Raw genomic sequence first — 22,501 nt, 5'->3', positions numbered from 1 at the left:
GAAAAAGAAGCCCAACACTGAGCCCTGAAACTGTTCCCTGTACCAGATGGGGCTGTGGTTGACAATCAGCCTTGTCTGTACTACAGTGCCTGCCTGGAAATCCCTATGCACTTAGCCAAAATCATGGTGAACCCAGCTCTGCAGGGGAAATGGGACAAGAGGGTACCCACCAAAAGAGAAAAGGAGCTAAGGTTATGATCCTCAAGGGTTCATGGGTAGAGCAGAAATCCATCCCCTCACCCCTTCATCATCACTGCATGCCCCGCAATCCAGGAATCTACTTAGTACACGTGGCAGCAGGGGGTCAAATAGTGGAGTCTTGGGGATGGGGGCCGCCCAAGGGGACTTACTCCATGACAATCACCATGCCCTTGTTTGACAGATGTGAAGATCAAGTCCTGAAAAGACTGAAAGATCTGCCTAATGTCACAGAGGGGTGGTGTTGTCACTGGAAACTGGAGGCTGTGGACACTTCACAGTGCTGTGTTCTCTGCACCACACAGCCATCTCCTTATGGTGCCAATTAGTTCAACACATCAGACTCAGTTCCCTGTATCAGCACTGTCCAAAGGGACTTTCTGCAGTGATGGAGGTGTTCTCCAACTACATCAGCCACCAGCCACACGTGGCAATGGACTACCTGAAATGTGTCATATTTGAACACTATTCCCATTTTTGAGCAATGTTCTGCTTTATGAGTTTGTGTCTCCTCAAAGTAGAAGTCAGACACTTTTTCGGCCTCCCTTGTATCTAAATGCAGGCATGTGATGCAGGCTCTGCCAATCAGATGCAGACACTAGTAGACTCTATTTTGGTGAGATGGTGGCAGATACTTCCAGCTACCAGAAGCGGGAATGATAGAGTCAAAGGACCAAGATCAGGGTCAGACATAGGTGCAAACTACAAAGTTTTAGGAGCATCAGCTGTGTCATCTCTGCTGAAGGTGACAATCAAAATGGTTTGGTCATTGTTCCTGGCTGAGTAGCCCCAGCTTTATTACTGGGCCATCCAGAGATGCACTGAGCCACCTAACATTCTACACTAAACTACATCTCTGCTTAAACTAACTAGAGAGAATTCAAATATTTACAACGGAGAAGTCTAACTGCTAGTCACAAAGAAATCTGCCCAGGAATTTTTACCAAGAGGGAAGGTGTGTGTATCAGTCAGGTAAACTAGGTTGAGTGTCAGTAACAAGTAATCCAGAATCTCAGTGACTTACCCATCGAAGTTTATTTCTCACTCATGCAAGACATCATGGAGGTTGTTGATGGGCTGCATGTTCCGTGTGTGTCTTCGCTCCAGGATTCGGGCTTTTGGCACAGCCCCTATCTGACACACTGCTGATGTCATGGGTGAGATAAAAGAGAAAAAATGTAAATCATGAACTGACTCTTAAAGCATCTTCTTGGAAGTGATAATTTTATGTGTGATTTCACAGGCAGAAGCAAGTCATTTGGCCACTCTTGAGTAGAAGAGGACTGGGATATATAAACCTCCCAAGGAAGGTATATGGGCTGTTTTGAACAACAATATATTCTACAAAACCTACAAATAGCCAACATTTATTGCATGCTTATTTTACAGCGGCCAATAGGTGAAGCCCTTTATAAACATGATCTTAATTAAGTTTTACAATGATCCAGGTTTGTTATTCTCCCCATTTTACAGATGAGAAAACAGAGAGGCTTAGTAAGACTGAGATGTCGCTCTGAGTCACGTAGTTAATAAGTAAGGGAGGCAGGATTTGACCATAATCCTCTTTGACTCCAAACCCCATGCATACTTTCTTCTAAATCACTGCACTGCTTTTGATGCAAGAGGAGTATTTCTGAGAGAGGTGAGGGAAGTAAAGGAGGTTTCTGAAAAAATAAACTTTTCTTCAAATCTGTAGTTTAACATTTTTGCTACCAAACAGCTTCATCTTTTTAAGATCTCTGAAAATTATGAAGCCTAAATCAATTTTCCCTATAATTCCTTTGCTGTAAAATGTCTTAGGATTCTGTCACAACAACATTCTGCAATAATAAAATTCTTCAGCTAACTTTAAAAAATGTGTTCACTCATTTATTTTTAAATTTTTGATGTAATATAACAAATAAAAGCTTACCCTTCCTTCCCCTATTATCAACTGCTTCTCCAGGAGGAAATCGAAAAATAGCCCGGGTGTGTGTCACCCTCCAGATATTATTTGATACATTTATAAACATAATACACTTTCTATAAAGTTTTTAATAATCTGATGTTACACAAATGGGATTATGTTATACCTATTACTCTGTCTCTTGTTTGTATTTTATCATATTCTGGGTATCTTTCCATAGTGGTATTTATACAACTACCTCATTTTTCTTAACAATCTACTTTATTTTGTAAAGCAGAGTTTAAGTTATGATCATAACGCATCCTACTCTCCTTTTCCCCCTACTGACCAAACCCTCGTACAGGCTCAAAAAAAGAATGCTGGGTCCGAATTTCTTTAAAATGAGTGTTGGTCTATTTCCCCTCATGGTATAACTCTAGTGGAAGTCATTTTCCTCTCGCATATATTTTATTACCTGGAGTACTTCATTTCCTCCTGCCTGGAGCTGGTCTTCAGTGTGAAGGAAGCTTTTTTTTTTTTTTTTTTGCTACCAATTGTTCTGTTAAGAAAAAAAGTGAGGTCCCAGATGGATGGGCCAGCAATGTCTTCCAGTACACTCTTTCAGAATGATCATCTCTGTGATCCCTTTTGTCCATGTGAGTATTTTTATGGGGAACAGACAATTTTAATACCAGCTGGGGCCTCCTGCCTCCCAGTTTTGTGCTTGTAGGAGGCTGTAATGAACAATCAGATTAGTATTTAATGCACTAAGCTGTACCATGCTCTCCTCAATAAAGCTTTAATTATTTAGATGGTCATGAAGGCAGCTAACGTGCTTAATACCCTGCACAGCACAATGCGCAAATCACCAGAGCAAGGGAAATTACAAGTCAAAGGAAAATGAATGGTCATCTCACAGTCAGAGCCCACCAGGTCCTCCGCAATGCCACTTGACTAGGCGCTGAATATTTTCACTGGGCAGCGACACCGAAGCTTTCGGCTCCTCTGCGCAAGGGGCTTTTAAAAATCATGTACATCCTGAACATTTAATTTTAAAGGTCCCCATGGGGGGGTGGCCTCTGTGAGCTTGACTAAACTCAAATGTTCTGGTTCAAGAGGGAAGAGAGACATGGGGGAGGGGCCACAAACCAAGCTCCTGGAAAGCTCCGGGATTGCGTCTTCAGAGAGCAAACCGGCTGAGGCTTTCTGTCACGGTTCCAGAATGAGTAACTCACACAACTAATTAAGAGCAGTCTCGAATAATTAACATCTGTGCAAGCAGACAGTTTTGCCTCGGGACCATTAAGAAGCAAATCCAAAAGTGAATGGTCCACAGTGAGCGATGGGCGCCTCCAGGAGAAATACGTTCTCCTTTGTTCCCCTCCGCAGACAGTGGTGAGAGGCGGTTCGCAAGGCTCTCCCGATGGTCCCAGGGGACCCTGCCGTGATCACCAGGAGCAGCGGCTTGACACTGTCTGTCGTCCCCTTCTCTGTGTCCCTCTCCGTCTCTCACTCCGGCTCCCTAGGGTCACGTCCCGCATGAACTACTTGTGCGCGTGCACACGCACACGCACGTGCACACGCACGTGCACAGAGTGAAGGGCGGGGTTGGAAACAGACCACGCTTGGGAGGGGGTAAGGGAGAGGGAGCGGCATAGAGGAAGGAAAAAGGTCTCTGTAATATGTATCTGAAAAGTTCAAATTAAGTTGCGAATATATCAAAATAGAATGAATTCAGACTAAGAGAGCCACTGTGATGTAAATCCTGTACTAATCAAATTAGGTTATTTAGAATGATTTATAAATTCAACACATAAGTAATTTTGTCATTCCTGTTTAGCTCTTTTTCAAAATTAATCAGTTTTTTCTGTTTATATGGAAATATACATACATAAATATAAAATAAATATATAAATATATGTAACATAAAAATATTTTATATGTGTATATATACATACATACATACATAAGAGCTTAAGTATGAAAAAATACACAGAATGCTGCTAACAGTGGCTTCCTCTAAGGTCCAGGTCAGAAACTGAGTGCTACAGACAGGAGGGTTAAGAGAGGCTCGTTTCTCATTACAAACCTTGCTGTATGTTTTCAATTTTGTATCATGTGTGTACTACCTTAGCAAAGTTTTCATTTAAAAAACATGCTTTTTGTGACAATAGTGCAGAACCATGTAGGGACAAGATTCGGTCAAATATTTCTCCTCTCCAGACCCCCTCCTCCACCATAAAGGCTGCCAGTGGTTTGGTGTGTACCCTTCTGGGTAAATGGTTCTCAACCTGGATGTGTATTGGAACTAAAAGCTCAATAAATATTCGCAGACTATATTATTGGTCACCTAGATTGCCTTTTTTGACTTCTTTGGTCATAGAGTAGTAGATATTACACTTGACTCTCACTGAGTATCACTGATTTTAAATTCGCCCTTCCCATGGTAATGCTTATAGGAGTATATTTCTCTCTTTCTCTAGCTATAGATATAGATTGGTTCCAGTAGGCCCACAGATACCAAAATCCACAGATGCAAAACTCCCTTATATAAAACAGCATCATATTTGCATATCATCTATACATATCTTCCCATATACTTTAAATCATTTCTAGATTACTATCATACCTAGTACAATGTAAATGCTATATGAGTAGTTGCAGGTGTGTGACAAATTCAAGTGTTGCATTTTGAAACTTACTGGAATTTCTTTCCCAAATATTTTTGATCTGAGGTTGATCTAATCTGCAGGTTGAGAATGATGCAGACACAGAATGAATGCATGGATATGGAGGGAAATATGTATGTATATGTGTATATATGTATGTGTGTGTGTGTGTGTATTTGTTTTAATAGTAAGATTCTTCTAAATCAGTGGTGTAAGTCACCCATATTTAGTAGCTATCTTAGTCAAGGCTATTTGCTAGTAAATAATTAAAATGTGCTTCAAACTAATATAAATCAACAAAAGAATTTTTTTATGAAAATAATGACGTTTCATGGATGTTAAAGTTCATTGCTAAAATGAACACCAAATCTTCAATGGCCTAACAGAGTAAAGGTTTGTTTCTTACTCATTCCACAGGCCAATTGGGGCTTCACCAGTGGCCTTCCACAAAGTAACTCAGGGATATGGGCTCCTTCGAGCTAATGGCTCTATTGGGTCCTGAGTCCTCTGCTGGACCCTGTTAACTGACCAGTCATTGAGCAAAGAAAGAAAGTCTAGGACCGGGGAGAGAATTAGGGAGCCATGTCTGGAAGTGGTGTCCATCCCTTCTGTCTGTATTCCACTGGCTAGGACTCAGTCCTATGGTAAGACTCAAGTGCACAGGAGGCTGAGAAATGTAGCCTAAGTGTGTGCCCAGGAGTAAGGGGAAAACACAGGTACTAGGAGGCACTAACAGCCTCTGTCATAAGCAGGAAATGAAGGTTGGACTAAACAAAAAAATGGGTAGTATTTATGGAGTCAAGCAGCGATTCTCTCTCTCTCTCTCTCCCTCCCCCCCCACCCCCCCCCCCCGGGGGGGCACACCATCGGTCTTTACTTCTCCCTGCATGACTATATTATTCTGCTCTCCCCTCCCTTCCTCTCCCCTTTTCTCTCTCTCCCTGTATCTCTCTGCCTGCATCTCTGTCTCTCCCCTCTCTCCAGGTGGAATTGAAAGAACGTCTGTTGTTTTGTCTGCCAGACAGACAAAGTGCCTGCTCTGAAAATAAATACCTAATTCTAGTGATAAGTGCTACCAAATATGAATTCAGTTTGCAATGATGGACATTCTGACTTACTTGGGGAAGGCTTCTCTGAGGGAGTCCCACTTCAGCTGAGATATGAGGAATGAGGGAGGAAGATGGGTGTCCTGCAGGAGAATGGGAGAGAGCCTCAGGCAGAGAAAACTGCATTTGTTATACAAATTGTCACAGAGAGGCAAATAGTGCTACCAAGGCTGGTCTAGAGCGAGTAGGAACTCCTCAACCATGATAAAAATTCTGGATTTTCTGAAACTTATATAATATTGTACATCAACTATACTTCAAGTTTTAAAAAGTGGATTGTTTCCCCTCACAACGTGGAAAGTCAGCCTCTTCTCTTTAAACATTTGTTCTTTAAAATAAGGACCACTCTAACTCCTAGGCTTTTTGTTTAAATATTAGCAGGAGTAGCATAATTAATGGGGCAGCATGGTTTTGACCACATGTTTGTCTGTAGCCATAGGGAGTGGAAAACCTAGCCACGACCAAGCTCTGCATTAATTCACACCCACCGCTCTTCTTCCAGTTAGCTAATCCACACTGTCAGGAATGTGAAACAAAGTCATTGAGAGCTGAAGTCCTGGAAATGACTTCTTATAATGTATAACTGCTTGAAAACTGATAAATGCAGCAATTATCAGGCCAAGATAGAGCTGAGATGTGCCTGTTCCATTTATGCTAAGATTTTGTTTATAATATGTTTTATAAAGCTACACACTGTTTAAACATTAGTGACATTGATTCTCTCTGTACAGTAATCACCACAACACGTATTTCCTTGCTCTGGATGGAAAATCAGTGGGCAGGAATGTGCTGTTAATGATGTGTTGGCATGGCATTTCCTATATTACGAAACACAGCCTAAACTATTAAAATATCATCTTATCAAGTACAAACTGAAGTTAAACAAAGTTGTTCTACTAAATGAATATAAATTTCTTAGTGCTCACGATAATACTACAAACGTATTAAGGGGAATGACTATAAAAATGCTAGCTAACTTTATACCACTTTACAAGTATTCAGTGAGAAAAAGAAATCAAACTACCAATATTTTGACTAAGGACTGAATTAAATATAAATATTTTACAAAATAAAAAGAACTTTAAAATTATTATAAAACTTATACTGTTCTTAGTTCTCTAACAATCATTTTTTCATATGCAATCCCAGCTCTGGTATTTACTAGGTATATGAGCTTGGGCAATGTATTTAATCTCTTTGATCCCCAGTTTTCTCATCTGTCAAATGGCTATCTTAATTAGGTCATATTTTGTAGGTTTCTTTTGAGGATTGAGATACTGATCTAAAGCACATAGCCCAATTTCTTGCACTTAATAAAAGTCTGCAGTCAATAAAAGATAGCTCTTATTCATAAAAGAATTTCGTAACAACTCTTCAGAAATCAAAGCTTCTATGTGTTCACCCAATAAAATACAGTTTTGAGATATTACTACATATTTGGAGGTAGATACACAAAGAAGTACAAACCTCACTGTCACTACCTTGGGAGAATTAATAGTATTTTTGTGTGGCACATTACCAATGAGATTAAATATGCTACCAAGAAATATGTGAGTCAGTGATACATTGATCTAAATTTTCTGCAACTGAGGACCTCTTAGAGAAAAGTGTTCTCTCAGGCTCCCAGAGTTGACTTGCATTATTTTAAATATGTACAAACATAAAAGCATGTTATAAACTCCTTATTGCCCTTAGGTAACTATAAAACAAAAGCAAATAAGCAAATTAAAGACAAGCTACAGAATCAATAAAATCCAAATGAACAGCATTTACTGTAGGCAAAAATGTTTGCTAAAACCAAACTGTGGTTTAGAAGTTTTTGGTTCAGGGACGGAGGAAGGAAGGGAGGGAGCAGATGTCAGGCAAGGCTTCCAGCTAAAGGTAGAGGTTGAGATAGCAAAGAATATGCAGAGGAAGAGTATTTGCAAGGTCTCTTTAAAGAGTGAGTCAGCTACCGGGGGACCAGAAGAGATGGTTCACTAGAGAATTCTGATGAGAAGAAAGAAAAAAAAGATGAGAGGTGAAGGTTATAAGGTTAAGAATTTTTTCTTTCAACCTAGGGGATATCTGTACTTGTCTGAAGACACAAAGAAGGATCTAAGTGAAAGAGAGAAACTGATGATGTAGAGAAAGAGATGGGAGACAATTGTGGAAAAGCCAGGGGGGACAAGTGCATTCAGTAGCCCTGCAGGACTGCTCTCATCTAGCACATTTCTCTCGTTTTCCCTCCAGTAACAGACAGTCACCTCCCTCCACTGCACTGTGAATTGTCTGTGGAGGGGCCTCTGAACCAAGGTTAGCCGGTCAGCTTGCTTCCTCTGAGATTTTGAAACTTGAGCAGAGACTCAGTGTCAAAAGAGTCTGGGCTGTCGTTTCATGACACCACTCGAGAGGAAAGAACCGGAGCCTCTCCTGCCAAGGTCCTTACGAAGCCTTGTTTTCACTTTCTTGGATAAATCAATCTTTACCTGAACTACCCAGAAGCACATTAAGTTAAATGCAACCAAACGAATGTTAACTGGTGTAAATATGGACGTAGAGACCCGCTCTCCTTTCTTTGGGACCCAAGGGAAGCGTCATGGACAGGATGACAGACAGGTTCCAGCTTCTGAACAAAGTAACAAGTTGGACTGTCTGCCAAGTGTAAGGGGATGGAATGTGATTATAAAAAGAGCTTAAAGTTCAAAGACGTTTTTATCTCCTTCACTCGTGGTACAAAATCTTTGTAGAGGTAGATCCAACATTGGGAAATGTTTTGACAGAACCAACTGCAAGCCTTTGGGATCTAGGTTTAGAATTTGAATCCAGTTTTCTCACGGGAAAGGGAAGCTAGTCTACATAATTAAGGAAAGGAAGAAATTGGATCTGGTGTGTGTTGGAGGATGAGTAGAGAGAATCTTCAGGAGGGTAGTAACAGAACTAAGCATTGTTTAGTAGAAAGTTGAGGGCAGAAGACCTCCCTCCAGCAGCACAGCCAAAGTGGGAATTTGCAGAGATTAGAAATGACTAATGAATGGGGATTTATTGTAGGTTTTTTTTTTTTTCCTGAATGGTGTGTGATTTTAAAAATGTATATCCTCTCCTTTATCTTTCCTAAGAAAACTTCCTTAAATGTTCCATCACTCCTTTGTGCTTTGGGGATGGTAGACATTTGTGCAGGGGAAACAGGGAAGGGTAGACTATAAGAGTTGGATAAGATACAGTGCTCATATGGGTTATATAACCAATCACTCGGGAATCAACAAAAGACAATAAAATGTTTTCAAGCAAGAATCTGCAAGAGAAAAGTTGCTGGCATCCTAGCACTTGCTCTGACAATGATACGGTTTGAGGAGCCTGGAAGCAAAAAACAAAAAAGCATATGGAGATGGAGTTGGTGTGGATTCTGGCTAAGAAGGAGTAGAGAAATCAATAAACCCTGTCTCCAAAAAACTGACTGTAAAAATGGACAAAATTGTCAAAACAATCCTTCAGGACTCTGGAAATCAACTGAAAGGAAACAAATTGAAAAGCATATATTCATGAAAAGCTGCTGAACTTCGGATGATAACAGTTAGAATGTGTGGCTCTCTTGTGTGTGGTTGCTTCTACACTCCACTCCAAGTTGGTCACCTCAGTAACTCTTCCAGACAGGAGTGATCATGAAGACTAGCAGCTTTGATGTTGGAGGGGCTTAACTTGGTTTCTAACAGAGAGTGGAAAATCTGTGACCACTAGTGAATGAGAAAAGCCTGTACCAAATCTGGCCTGAGATTTTGGTCCCAATGAGGGTGAATGACAGACTGAATGGTTATCAAGAACATGGAAAGGGAAATGAGTTAGCCATTGAAAGGCTTAATCAGCATTCCACGGCTCCCTGGCTCTCTGGAAGCCTGAACTCATGCACAGTGGAGAACTGAGAGAGCCCTGTGGAAAGCAAATGCTAGGACAAACTTGAAAATTGCCCAAACTTCGAATGCTTTCCTCAAACCAAACATGTATCCACCAGCACAGGGTGGAAGCCTTTGGGGATGAAGGTATTTGTGCACACCACCGACCAATCATTGGTTGACTGCTGGGCTCTGCAGAAACAGGCTGAAAAATAAAACTAAAATTACATAAAAACTTGGCAGAGACATCAGAGGCAGCACACTGTGGGGTAACAATCTGATTCTGCAGTTAAGTATAGGCAAATTAAAATTGTAACAAGCTAATAAAAAGAGTAACAATTAAAACAATGATAGAAAAAAAAGGAAAATTTAAATCCAATGTTACAAATCTCAAATGTGCAATTTATCCCTTCCCACCCCCTTTACCCCCGGTAACCATAAATTTGTTCTCTTTGTCTGTGAGTCTGTTTTTCCAGCTATTAACTACTATATACAAAAAAGATAAACAACAAGTTTATACTGTGTAGCCCAGGGAACTATGTTCAATATCTTGTAGTAACCTATAATGAAAAAGAATATGAAAACAAATATATGTATGTGTATATATGACTGAAACATTATGCCTTACACCAAAATTTGACACAACATTGTAAACTGACTATACTTCAATAAAAAAGAATGCAAAAAAAATATCCAAAGTTGCTATAATATTATCTAAGATATCCAGTTTTCAACCCCCAAAAATTTATAAGAGCTATAAAAGCAGGATAGGGTGACTCATACTCAGGAAAAAACCACAGTAAACACACTGTCTTTCAGTGGGTCTAAATGTTGGATAGAACAGAAAAGACCTCAAAGAAGCTACTACAGATATGTTCAAATAATGGGAAAAATATATTTAAAAAACAGAGAAAAATATGATGACAATGACTCAACAAGTAGGGAATATCCATCTAAAAGTAGAATCTGTTAAAAAGAAACACATGGAAATTTTAAAGTGGAAAATACAATAACTGTAATGAAAAATTAGGCAGATGGACTCAAGAGCAGAACTGAGATGGTGGAAGAAAGAATAAGTGAGCCTGAAGACAAAGCAATAGAAAGTACCCAGTGTGGAGGACAGAGAGAAAAAAAGATGAAAGAAAAATGAAAGCCACAGAGATCTATAGGACAACATCAAGTGCATTAACACGTGTATAAGGGATACCTAGAGAGAGAGGAGGGAAAGGAGTGGAAAAAACATTTGAAGAAATAATGGCCTAAAACTCCCCAAATTTGATGAAAACTATTAATTTACAGATCCAAGAATTTCAATGAACTCTAAATAGATAAACACAGAAATCCTAACCTAGGCACAACATAGGCAAATTGTTGAGAGACAAAGAAAAGACCTTGATCCCAACAAAAGAAAAATGACTCATTACATACATTGGAGCAAAAAAACAATTAATGGTTGACTTCTTATCAGAAACAGTGGATGTCAGAAGTCCCTTAGTTGTTAAAAGAAAATGATTGGCCAAGAATTTTATGTCCACTAAAACTATTCTTAAAAACTGAAGGCACATTAAGAAGGGACGGTCTATCTCAGTGGTAGAGCACATACTTGGCATGCACAAGTTCCTGGGTTCAATCCCCAACACCTCTGATTAAAAAAAAAAAAACCCACTAATTATCTCCCCCCAATAAAATTTAAATAAAATAAATAAAAATAAGTAAATTTTTAAACACGAAGGCGAAACAGAAATATGCTCAGATAAACAAAGGCAGAGAAAATTCATTGCTAGAGCCCTGCCTTACAAGACATGCTAAAGGAAGTGTTTCAGGCTAAACTGAAATATTTCCAAGCAGTAACTCAAATCCATTAAAAAAAAAAGAAGAGCACAAGATACAGTAAATACGTAGGTAAAATATGAAAGATTATATGGATATATTTTTTCCCTTTCTACTCCTAACTTCTTATAAGATTGAATAATGGATTACAACACCAATGCAAATAGTCACCATAAAAGAGCTGGACTTACAATGTCAGTATCAGACAAAATAGATTTTAAGACAAGAAATATTACTGGAGACAAAAAAGAGATTTAATAATGAAAAAATGGTCAATATATCATGAAGATAGTACAACTGTAAATGTATATGTACTTGACAAAAGAGTTCCAAAACATTTGAAGCAAAAGCTGACAGAATTGAAAGGAGAAACTGAAAATTCAAAATTTATAGTTGGAGATTTCTATATTCCATTGTAAATAAAAGAATAACAAGACAGAAAATCTTGTTAGTGAGAATGAAGACTTGAACACTTTCAACCACTTGACCTAACCGCCATTTACAAAATACTTCACCCAGGGGCAACAGAATACACGTTTAAGTGCACAGGGAACATTCTCTGGTGTAGACCGTATGCTAAGTCATAATACAGTTTCAGTCAATTTTAAATATTCGAAATCATTCAAAGTATGTTTTCTGACCACAAAACCATTATATTAGAACTCAACAACAGGAAGAAAATTGAATCTTCAAATATTTGGAAATTAAGCAATACACTTATAAATAATCTATGAGAAATTAGAAAATCTTTAAATGGAATGAAAATAAATGTATACCAAACCAAGACTCGTAGGATACAGATAAAACAGGACCTAGGGGATTTGAAGCATTGATTGCTTACATTAGAACAGAACAAAAAAAATTCTCAAGCCAGTCATATAGATTTCCATCTCAAAAAACTGGAGGGGAAGAAAAAAGCCTCAGCAGAAATCAATGAAATAGAAAACAGAAAAGCAACAGAGAGATTCAATGAAACCATAAGTTTGTGTGTAAGAAAGAGTGGCAAACATTGAGAAGCCTTTAGCTAAACTGACCAAGAAATGAAGACAGATATAGCAAGCTGGAAACCAACTGTACAGAGATGGCAGTACATCTAGAGCTTTTATCATGTGTAACAATATGATATGCAATTTAAAATGAGCTTTATGCATCTTGTGTAATAAACTTGTGAAACATACATGTATTGGGAAGAAAAGAAATGAAGACAGAAGACAAAAATTATCAAAACAAGGAGTGAAAGACGTATCATTACTACCAACCAACTTCACAAAAAGTAAAAGGCTCTAAGAGAGTATCATGAACGACTCTATTAGACATTTTAGAGGAAATGGATGAAATCTTAGAAAAATACAAGTTACCATACTGACTTGAAAAGAAACAGAAAATCCGAGTAGACCTATGTAAGGTAAATAAATCACATTAGTAAATAAAAATCTTCCCTTGTAGAAATGTCTGAGGTCAGAAAGCTTCACTGGCACCTTCTGTGAAATATTTAAAGGAATACTAGTCATCCAAAACTTTTTGCAGAAAATAGAGGAGAGCATGAAGACAGAAAATCTCAGGTCTTCATGCTGGAAATACTGGGCCAGCAGAAACCATGCTTTGGGGTTTGTATAATGCAAAAGGGAGAATCATCTTTCTCCACTTCTACACCAAGCAGGATTTTGAACTTGTATTATTCAGAGATCTCTAGAGACACAGAACAAATACAATATATAGAAATGTACAGAAGAGGAGATCTATTATAGGAAGTGCCCCATGCAATTATGGAGGCTAAGAAGCCATCTGCAAGCTGGAAAACCAGAAAAGTCAGTGGTGCAATTCAGTCCAAGTCAGAAATCTGAGAATCAAGAATGCCACTGTCCCAGGGTGGGAAGAGATTGATGACTCAGCTCAGAAAGAGGATTTATGTTTCCTCTGCTTTTTTTGTTCTCTTTGGACCCTCAACAGACTGAATGATATCCACTCACATTGGGGAGGGCCATCTGCTTTACCCAGTTCACCTATTGAAATGCTAATCTCTTCCGGAAACACCCTCAGGGACACACTCAGAAAGAACATTTTACCAACTATCTGGGCATCCTTTAGCCCAGGCAAGTTGACACAAAAATTAATTATCACAGAAATGTTAGGAAAATGATGGCTAGTCTCTTCAAAAAGTCAAAAGTCTTTTCTTCTCCATCCTTTCCCTCACCTTCTGTCAGGGGAAGTTTGTTTCGAATAGTTCTATGAAATAGCGTTTCACTTATATATTTCTAGGTCACAATTTGAAGGAATGATTAATAAAAATGCATATTACTCCTTCGGGGACAATTTTGTATCAAAATATTTTCCCCATAAAATATTATAGACATTGATATTTATACTGCTTTACTGCTGGAGGGAAGTCTGATGGTAAGTTCTTTGTTACTTTGTACTTAGCCTTTCCTCATTATAACCCCTCATCACCATGTTAAGCCTTGCCCTCATCACCATGTTAAGCCTTTTTAGGATTTATATATTTATTCTTGGAACTCAAAAAGTCCATGCTAAGTTTCTCACTGACTAGCAGAAACAATGGAAACCCTTTCACAGCTGTATATGCAGGGTTTCACATCGGTTACTTTGCTTCATTGATAGAAGGTTTACTCCATTAACTCATTCAGGATTGCTTTTGTTCAAAATGATCTGGCTCTTCCCTTAGAAGAAACTATTGATAATTAATTATAATTCCCATTCCAAGTCCACTGAATTATCTTATTGTCTTTGTCCTTTACTCCTGTGCCTAGAGGAGCATCTAAACTTCATCCTAACAACAGTGATTTAATTTCCAACAATGACTATCTCCGTTTTGATCCTGTAACAAGTTTTAAGTTCTGCCATTGCAATTTTAATTTTGTTATTACCCCTCCTTAGCCCACTAATATCATTTTTCATTGCATTGCATTTTATTTTAATGTCAGTTTGATTTCCTTATGGCAGCCTTCCTTGCCACGTGGAGGTCATAGCTTCTTGCATTCAGTAAAGGACAGTTTCAGTTTTCTTTTTTCCCCCCGTTTTGAGGTAAATGATTTTCAGAGGCTAGTTCTTCTGAATCTGCAGGATAATGATTCCTTTCCCTTTTCTACCATTTTTTTCATAGATTCCAGTTGTTGTTCTTGCTGTTTGTCTGTTTATTTACTTAGAAGAATGACATTGTTCACTGATCTCTTGTTTGTTAATCAATAGCATGTAAGGATTGCCAATGAATCCACACAGTGTGTGTTCCCTTGGTTGTGTATGCCATTAACATATGAGGGTCTTAAAAGAAACTCTTATTTTGGGCAAAGCAGACTTGAAAAAGGCCTAAGATATAACCTTGGAAAATAAAGTCATGTCTACAGCTCTCACCTCCATTCTCAGTGTCTTTGCACAGTTTCAACAGGTGCATCTCTCTGTTGGCCTGATGTGACCTCATCCTATTACCATTACCTAGGGTTTGATGAAATAAATGAAAAATGGTAAATCCCAGGCAGGGGAATTTCCTACGTCTTCTCTTGTCATCCCTCTCAACTTCCTGTCCATTTGATTTCTGGGAACTTTGGTTTCAGTAGATGTAAAATAGAGAGAACTTACTTGGGTAGGAAGGGATTGAGGATAAATGAAAAAGCACCAATATGACTGCTTCAAAAAGGGTAGGGGGACATAGTTTACCAGTAAGTCTAACCTGGTATTTCGGAAACGTCTGACAAATAAAGATATTTTACTTCCTATTAACAATCATTATAACAAATAAGTTGAAATGTATACAATATATTGGTCTAGACAGATCATCAGCTCTAGTTTGGATTGTTGTTCTGATTTTTCACCTGGCTCCAAGTCTTTATATATATTTTAATGGGAAATTGTGAGAGCCTGAATCAGGGTCTGCTAATCAGATGCTGTTCTAAATCGGAAGCCACAAGGGAAAACTTTAACTGAGCACTTACCCAAATGATGATGAATGTCAAGTCAGCGGAGTCTGAAATAAGGAGATCTTACTGTATGAGAGCGGACAAATCATCTTTTCTAATTAAACAAGGGTCTCATCTCAGTTCCACTACATTTATTGTTTTCCTGTTGTTAGAGGAAAAAAGTCCTGTCTAGAATGGCTCCAATAGTTCTTTTAAAGTAAAAGAAACCTCGTTTTTGTTTTGTATTTTATTACACTGTTCCTCTTCTACAAATTAGAAATGATCATGACACTATGAGAATTTACTGACATCATAAATATGGTGAGATTACTTTACAATAATGTTCTTATTTCTCTCCTGTAAATGCTTTTCTCCCATATTTCTGATTATCTAGAGACAAAGGATGACTCTAGCACCTCACATCTTAATGAATTTATTGGTACATATTTTAAGAAAAATAGTCAACGTTTCTTTCTTCTTCCCATAAAATCATCTAATAAGCTCATTGACAATTCTTAATCACAGTGTCTTTTCCTGTTGAATGTTGCATTTGGCAGAGTAGAGTTCAATTTTATTTGAGCGTTTCATTATTTAATGAAAACACCATTTTTAAATGCTTATTTTAAAGTCTGGAGCAAACAAACAGTGTTTGTACAGACAAAACAGGCTTTTTGCTGGTTTTGTATGAAAGATGACTGGATCGCATGTACTTAACAAGCACTTCTCAAAGGAGGCTCTTTTCACAGAGCAAGCAGTCTCAAGAAAGTACTCAGCACCATTGTTAAAATAATAGCATTTGCACTTGTCAAGGGGGAATAAAGAGGCATCAGGCTGCTATTTTTCAAATTATGCAGCATCGATTTAGTGTAGACAGCCATGGAACATTCTTCATACACATGCTATGTAAAAAATGTAAATTCTTAAGTCAATAATTTTTTCCAGGCTCCTCCCACGCTCTCTTTGTCTTCATTTCCCCAATTCTTTGTAGGAAATTAGGGAACTCATTATTCATGGGTCAGGAAGAATTCACTGAATCATGGAGAAAAGGTATTTATGAAGGCAAGTCACTCTCTCATCTTCATTGTGCATAAATAAGGATAAGTTATTGTCATGATACAATGACCTGTTTTCTATTTGTAGTTTTGGCCCTGAGAAAAATTAAGTGCAACATAATTTCCATGTAAAAAGATCAATTTATGAGCCACTTGTCTGTCAAAGGCAAGCATCTTTTGGAAGCATCTGAGTGTGCCAGTGACTTGCATTGTTTTCTCTCTTTTGGAAACAATCCAAGTTCAAAGTTATGATATCCACTTATGCTCTTTGACAAGGAAAATGATTTCAAGAGTGAACACTAAATTATTTATTTCAAAGCAGAGTTCTTTTTGGTTACTGTATATTGGTTTGACTCTGTAATGTTCCTAAAAATGAATATATATTTTCTTCCTAAGTGTCTGTGTCTCAATTATGTGATGTGTATCCTGCCAGGGATGGAACTGATGACATGGTTTTTAGCTGAAGTTTGATAAAGCAATTTGCTTGGTAGTATTAGAAGCTACAGCTTCATCAGCTTGGTATGGTCAACAATTTTGGTCAAGTCTTCTTCTGTCAACTTAAGTAAAGAAGATTTTTTTTAAACTTGAGATGTAAAATGCAGGCAGCAGTATGTACTAATTCTAAGTGTACAGCTTGATGAATATTTATATATATCTTCCCATGTAATCACTATCCTGATCAAGATATAGAGCATTTCCATCCACTTAGTTGTAAACAATACTTTTACCTCTTTCACCATATATTAGTGTTTCCTGGTTACAAACTCATACATAGAATCTACAGCATGTACTCTTAAGTCTACCTTGCCAAAGGAGCTAAGGTAAGACTGATTTCTTTTCACTCAATTATTCTTTTATGGAATTGGGCCAAACTGCTGGTCTCTCCAATTTTTTTTATTTTTTATTTTTTAGAGACCCAAGAGCAGTCTTATTTTTTAAAACAATAATCTGCCTCTTCCTCTTGAGGTTTTGAGTGGAGCTTTGTGTTTTTTGGAGAGAGGAGCATTCATTCACGCAAATATTTATTCATGCACACAATATGTATTGAGCGGCTACCATGTGCCTAGGGGGCGTCTAGAGGAGCTGGGAGAAGAAGGAATAAAATGGACCTGGTGACCAACCTTAGGAGTTCAACTCGGGGAGAGTGACAAAAACCAAGTACATGTAGAAATGGTGATAAGTGCTCTGAAGGAAAAGTAAAGGAGATGAGGAAAGAGAGTAACAGGGGACTGAGTCTTCTGAAGGGTTGGACGGGGTGGGCCCTGAGGGAGTGATATTTAAGCTGAAGCCTGGAGGATGAGAAGAAGCCAGCCAGGAGGAGAGTCGGGGAAAAGCAAGCGAGGCCAAAGGAACAGGATGTGCAAAGGCCTGAGGTGGGAGAGCGGAGTGCATGGAAAAATGTGCTTTGTATTGAGGGAGGGGAAGAGAGTCTGAGGCGAGATGGGGGAGTGGGTGAAGGCAGTATACTAGAAGGTTCTCTGCAGTTTGCACCTGTAAACTTGACACTGATTTCCATCCCAAACACCTTGTGATCTGGAGTTCCCATTGGACTTTGGGATACAATGAGTCAGCACGTCTAGGGTGTTTTGAGGCCATTCAGAGGAGGGTGGGCTGTGAGGAACAGAGAAGGTCCTCAATTTAAATGCTGAGACAGAGATGCTATACAAATATTGAGTATTTTTAAAATCATTACTTTGAGTTTATAAGAGAAGAACTGAAGGAAGTGATTTCATATCCAAGTCAGGGAGATGATGGTGGGATGGAATTCAGGGTAACAGTTCAAACTCTATGGTATCAATTCAGGTCCAAGTATTTTTTATTTTGAAATAGTGGCTGGAGGAGTATTTTATTACTGACATTGTTTAGGATTGTCAGAGCATGTTCCTAATAAAAAGCAGACAGCTTTTGCATTGAGTTTAGTATTGTTTTAAAATCGTCTACAGAAAATGCACCCCTTTATTGCCTGTATCCAGGCATACTGCACCCACTTTGATATATCTCTGTTTGGAAACACTGATCTCAGAAAATTTTTATTTTGGCCAGGAGAACAGTTTATATTTAGAGCCTGAGAATAAGCTCAGAAAGGGCCCTCAAATTTCTAAAATTCACAGATTCCAGAATTCCACAAGGAGAATATGTAATTAAATATAAAGAAAAATTATAAATTCTCACCAGAATCTAACACAACACTTGTTCCACTTTACATGAAATGGTAATAAGGTGATATCTAATTTATGTAAAATGTTTATAAAAGTTATTTATGCTAGATATAACATATCACTGCTAATGCTCTGAGCATTTCAAATCATACAGTACAGCTTGGAGCATGAATTTTCAAATGTTTTAATCTTGAGACGTCTTTACACTCTAATAGTGAGAACTCCAAAGAGGCTGCCTTAGAAAATTCTAGAAAGCACTAGAACACAGAAGCACATATTCTATTAGCCACCAGGGAAATGACATCATCACAAGTCATAAGCCTCTGGAAAACTTCACTGTGTTCTCATAAGAGAATGAGTGCAGAAAAGACAAATAATGTCTTAGTATTATCATAAAAGTAGTTTTGACTTTCTAAATCCCTGGCAAGAGTTTGGGGCACCCCCTTCAGGAGTTCCAAGGCCACACTTTGAGAAAAGCTGGCATAGAGGTGGATAACATGGGCTTTAGACAGCTTAAGTTAACCTCCTAGCCTCACCATCACTGAGATTCTCTGAGACTTGATATCTTCAGCTGTAAAATGGGTACAGTGATACTTACTCACAAGCTTATGGTAAGGGAAGCGTGGTAAATTATAGATACTGTATCAGCTAGGAATCTCGAGTTGCAAAAATCAGGAAACTCAATCCAACTTAGCTTAAGAAAAACAATCATATTTAATTGTTCATTGATCTTAAAACACTCAGAGGAGTTTTGGCTTCAGCTACTGTTTGATCCACAGTTCATGGGATCTTGAGGGATCTAGCTCTGCTTCTCAGCCCTCTTTGTATGTTGGTTTTGTGCCCAAAGTGGCTCACCTCATCATGCAACAATGGCTGCAGAAGTTCCAGGCCACACAGCCTCACACCAATCCCTTTAGCCAAACTTATTTGCTGGTGGCTTCCATGGAAGAGGGAGACACCTTCTTTTTTCAGTACCTGGGATTAGTGTGTTGTATTTACCCACCCACTCCCAAATCAGTCACTGTAGTCAGAGGAAAGAAATACATCTTTTTTTTTTTAAAGCAATAGTAGCCCATGCCAAGAAAGGAAAAGTCAATCCTCCCTAAGCCTCATGGCTACAAATACAGTGTCGATTCCCCAAAGGAAAACTGGGTGCTTTTGGTGTAGAAGGAAGAGATAGATGCTGGGAGAAAAGAAATGGCCAAATACTGTGTAAAGCCTAGGACATGGTAGCTCGTCAGAAATATTGGTATCTTTCTCTTTCTGATTCAAGAAGTCCTTTCATGGTGCTCACTGCTAGGATCACCACGCTGGTGAACAGCATGAAATGTCTCTGACCATATAATTGTGCTCCGTGACAGTCATCAAGGAGATACTTGACTCAGCCAAGCCAGCATGAAAGCCTGACTCCCATAGACTGTCAATCTCAGTAAAGTATCATTTTAGGCTTTGAGGCATTCTGTAGCCTAGTAGTACTGAAAAGGCCAAAGAGAATGATGTCTCTAAGGGGAAATGAAAACTGCGCTAAAGAAGAACAAACAGCCTGTTGGGGGGAGGAGGGGGAGTGAGTTCGGATGTTTTTGTATGCCAGGCTGAGATTCTGGCAATCAAATGCTGAAGATGGAAATGTTAGAGTTCAACTGCTGTAACTAAGCTGTGGCTCCAGGGGAGACCTGGGGCCCTGAATCAAAGGAGGTCATTTTTTCTAATCAGTATTGTTCTTACATCAAAATTCCTAGCTGAGTTGTTTTTCTGTAAAATGACATCCATTTTGGTGCAAAGGTTTGAACACTTAACTGGCACACCCTGGTGTAAATGGCACTCTTTTGAGCATGTTGACTGATTCACTGTATGAAAGAGCAGGATTTTGACATGTCACAAGTACCTGAATATCAGCATGAGTTGCAAAAACATTAGCGAGATCAGAGTTGATGTGGTATCTCTAAATATGATGATTAATCAGTAAAAGAAGGGAGGAGCTTAGGCTTTTACCTGCAGAATTCTTTTGGTCAAGTGTTTATTTTAGGACTTTATGGTAGCAATCTCTAATATCTTCCTCTTGCTAGCAGTTTTATTTATAGTTTAGTGCATTCTATTTTGCTTCTTCATAAAAGATGTTAGGGCCTGAAGAAAGAAAATGTGTTAGATCTGAGAGACTCAAGAGCTGGCACAATTGAAACCTTGCCTTCTCTCTGTCTAATGTCTCCTCTCCTCCTTTACAATGTGTACAACAGAGAGCTGCAAACAACTGTGAAAATGCGAAATCTAAAAAAAAAAAAAATTTAATCCAACCATCCGTTGGTTAGGTCAGCAAACTTACTATAAATTTTTTTTGCATAAATGTTGTAAGTATTGCATCCTCATCATGGAAAATTAAAAACATAGTGAAATGTAGTCTCAATAAGAACTAGCCATAATCCCACAAGGCAGAGACAACTAATGCTCTTATTAAGACTTGCGGCACATATTTTTTCTCAGTTTGTTTGCCTTTTTATATATTTTTTGAAACAGAGAGCCTTTTTTCTGTTATAACAGCCAAATATATTGATTTTTTGAGAGGGATTTAGTTCATACTTTTATTTCTACAGGCAGAAATACAAAAAAAAAGTTTAAAATACTTGCTTAAATTTTCTTGTAGTCTTTTATAATTCAATTTTTATACAAAAACTTATATTCATTTGGATTTAGTTTGGTATTAGGTGTCAAATATAATCGTCTTCATCCTTTTCTGTGTATAGATGATTATGCAACACCTTTTGGATAATCCATTCTTCTCTATCATTTATCATATGTCCATCATATATTAAGAACTTATACATAGTAGGGTCTCTTATGGACTAGTTACTTATTACATTCAGCAATGTGTCTATTATGTGAGAACTACATGGTTTAGACACTTGTTGCCATATATTGTAATATTTAATATGGCATATATCTATTCACTATTTTTGAGAAGTTCCTTAACTTTTATCATCCAGTTCGTTCTCCAAGCACTTACTGACCATATTCTGTTTGCCAGATAATGTGCCAAGAAGTGGAGATAAAAATCTGAAAAACTGGATAGGCTTCACATTTTAACGTTGAAATGTTTAAGTGCAATTAGAACAGTAAATAACTGAAGCATCTGGCACTTAGTACTTTCCCTGGGCCAGGTATCATTTAAGTGTTACAGATACTAACACATTTAATCCTCAAAACAATCATATGAGATAGGTACTATTCTATTCTTCTTTATTTATGATGCAAATTGGGCACAGGGAGTATTTTGCCCAAGGCTCATTCAGTTAGTAAGTAGCAAAGCCGAGATTCAAAACCAGGCAGTTCTAGAAACCGTTAACACTCTGACATTGCTGGTGAAAATGTAACATGGTGCAACCACTGCGGAAAACGTTTGATGGTTTCTCAAGGAGATAAACGCTGAATTACCACATGGTCCAGCAAGCCCACTCCTAGGGGAATCCCCAAAAGTATTGAAAATAGGTACTCAAACAAATTCTTGTACGTGAAGGTTCATACCAGCACCGGTCACAACAGCCAAAAGGCAGAAACCACCCAAATTTCCATCAGCTGATGAAAGCAGAAACGCAATATAGTATATCCATCCAATGGAACATTCTCTGGCCACAAAAAGAATGAAGTCCTGCCACTCGCTGCAACTTGGATGAACCTCAGAAACGTGCCTGGTGAAAGAAGCCGGACACAAAAATCAGTCACATATTGTTACCTACCCTCTCGAGTCGGTCCCCAACAAGGGTCCTCCTGCTCCCTGTCGTTTGAGCCAATAGAACGTGACTGAGTTTGGTTCTGAAACAAAGGAAAGCT

At 38.3% G+C, this 22,501-nt stretch overlaps 1 long non-coding RNA gene across 1 annotated transcript; it reads right to left on the bottom strand.

Moving 5' to 3' along the window:
• Positions 1 to 1,222: 1,222 nt before the first annotated feature.
• On the bottom strand, positions 1,223 to 3,586 carry LOC116657083. Its single transcript, XR_004312017.1, has 2 exons — positions 2,559 to 3,586; positions 1,223 to 1,343 (listed from the first exon to the last, which is right to left on the bottom strand). It is a non-coding gene; the product is annotated as an uncharacterized LOC116657083 (long non-coding RNA).
• Between the last annotated feature and the right edge of the window lie 18,915 nt (positions 3,587 to 22,501).

Source organism: Camelus ferus, chromosome 17, assembly GCF_009834535.1.
Source record: "Camelus ferus isolate YT-003-E chromosome 17, BCGSAC_Cfer_1.0, whole genome shotgun sequence".
Classification (NCBI taxonomy): Eukaryota; Metazoa; Chordata; class Mammalia; order Artiodactyla; family Camelidae; genus Camelus; species Camelus ferus.
The sequence above is the reverse complement of the archived record's forward strand: the minus strand, read 5'-3'. Positions and strand labels throughout refer to the sequence as shown.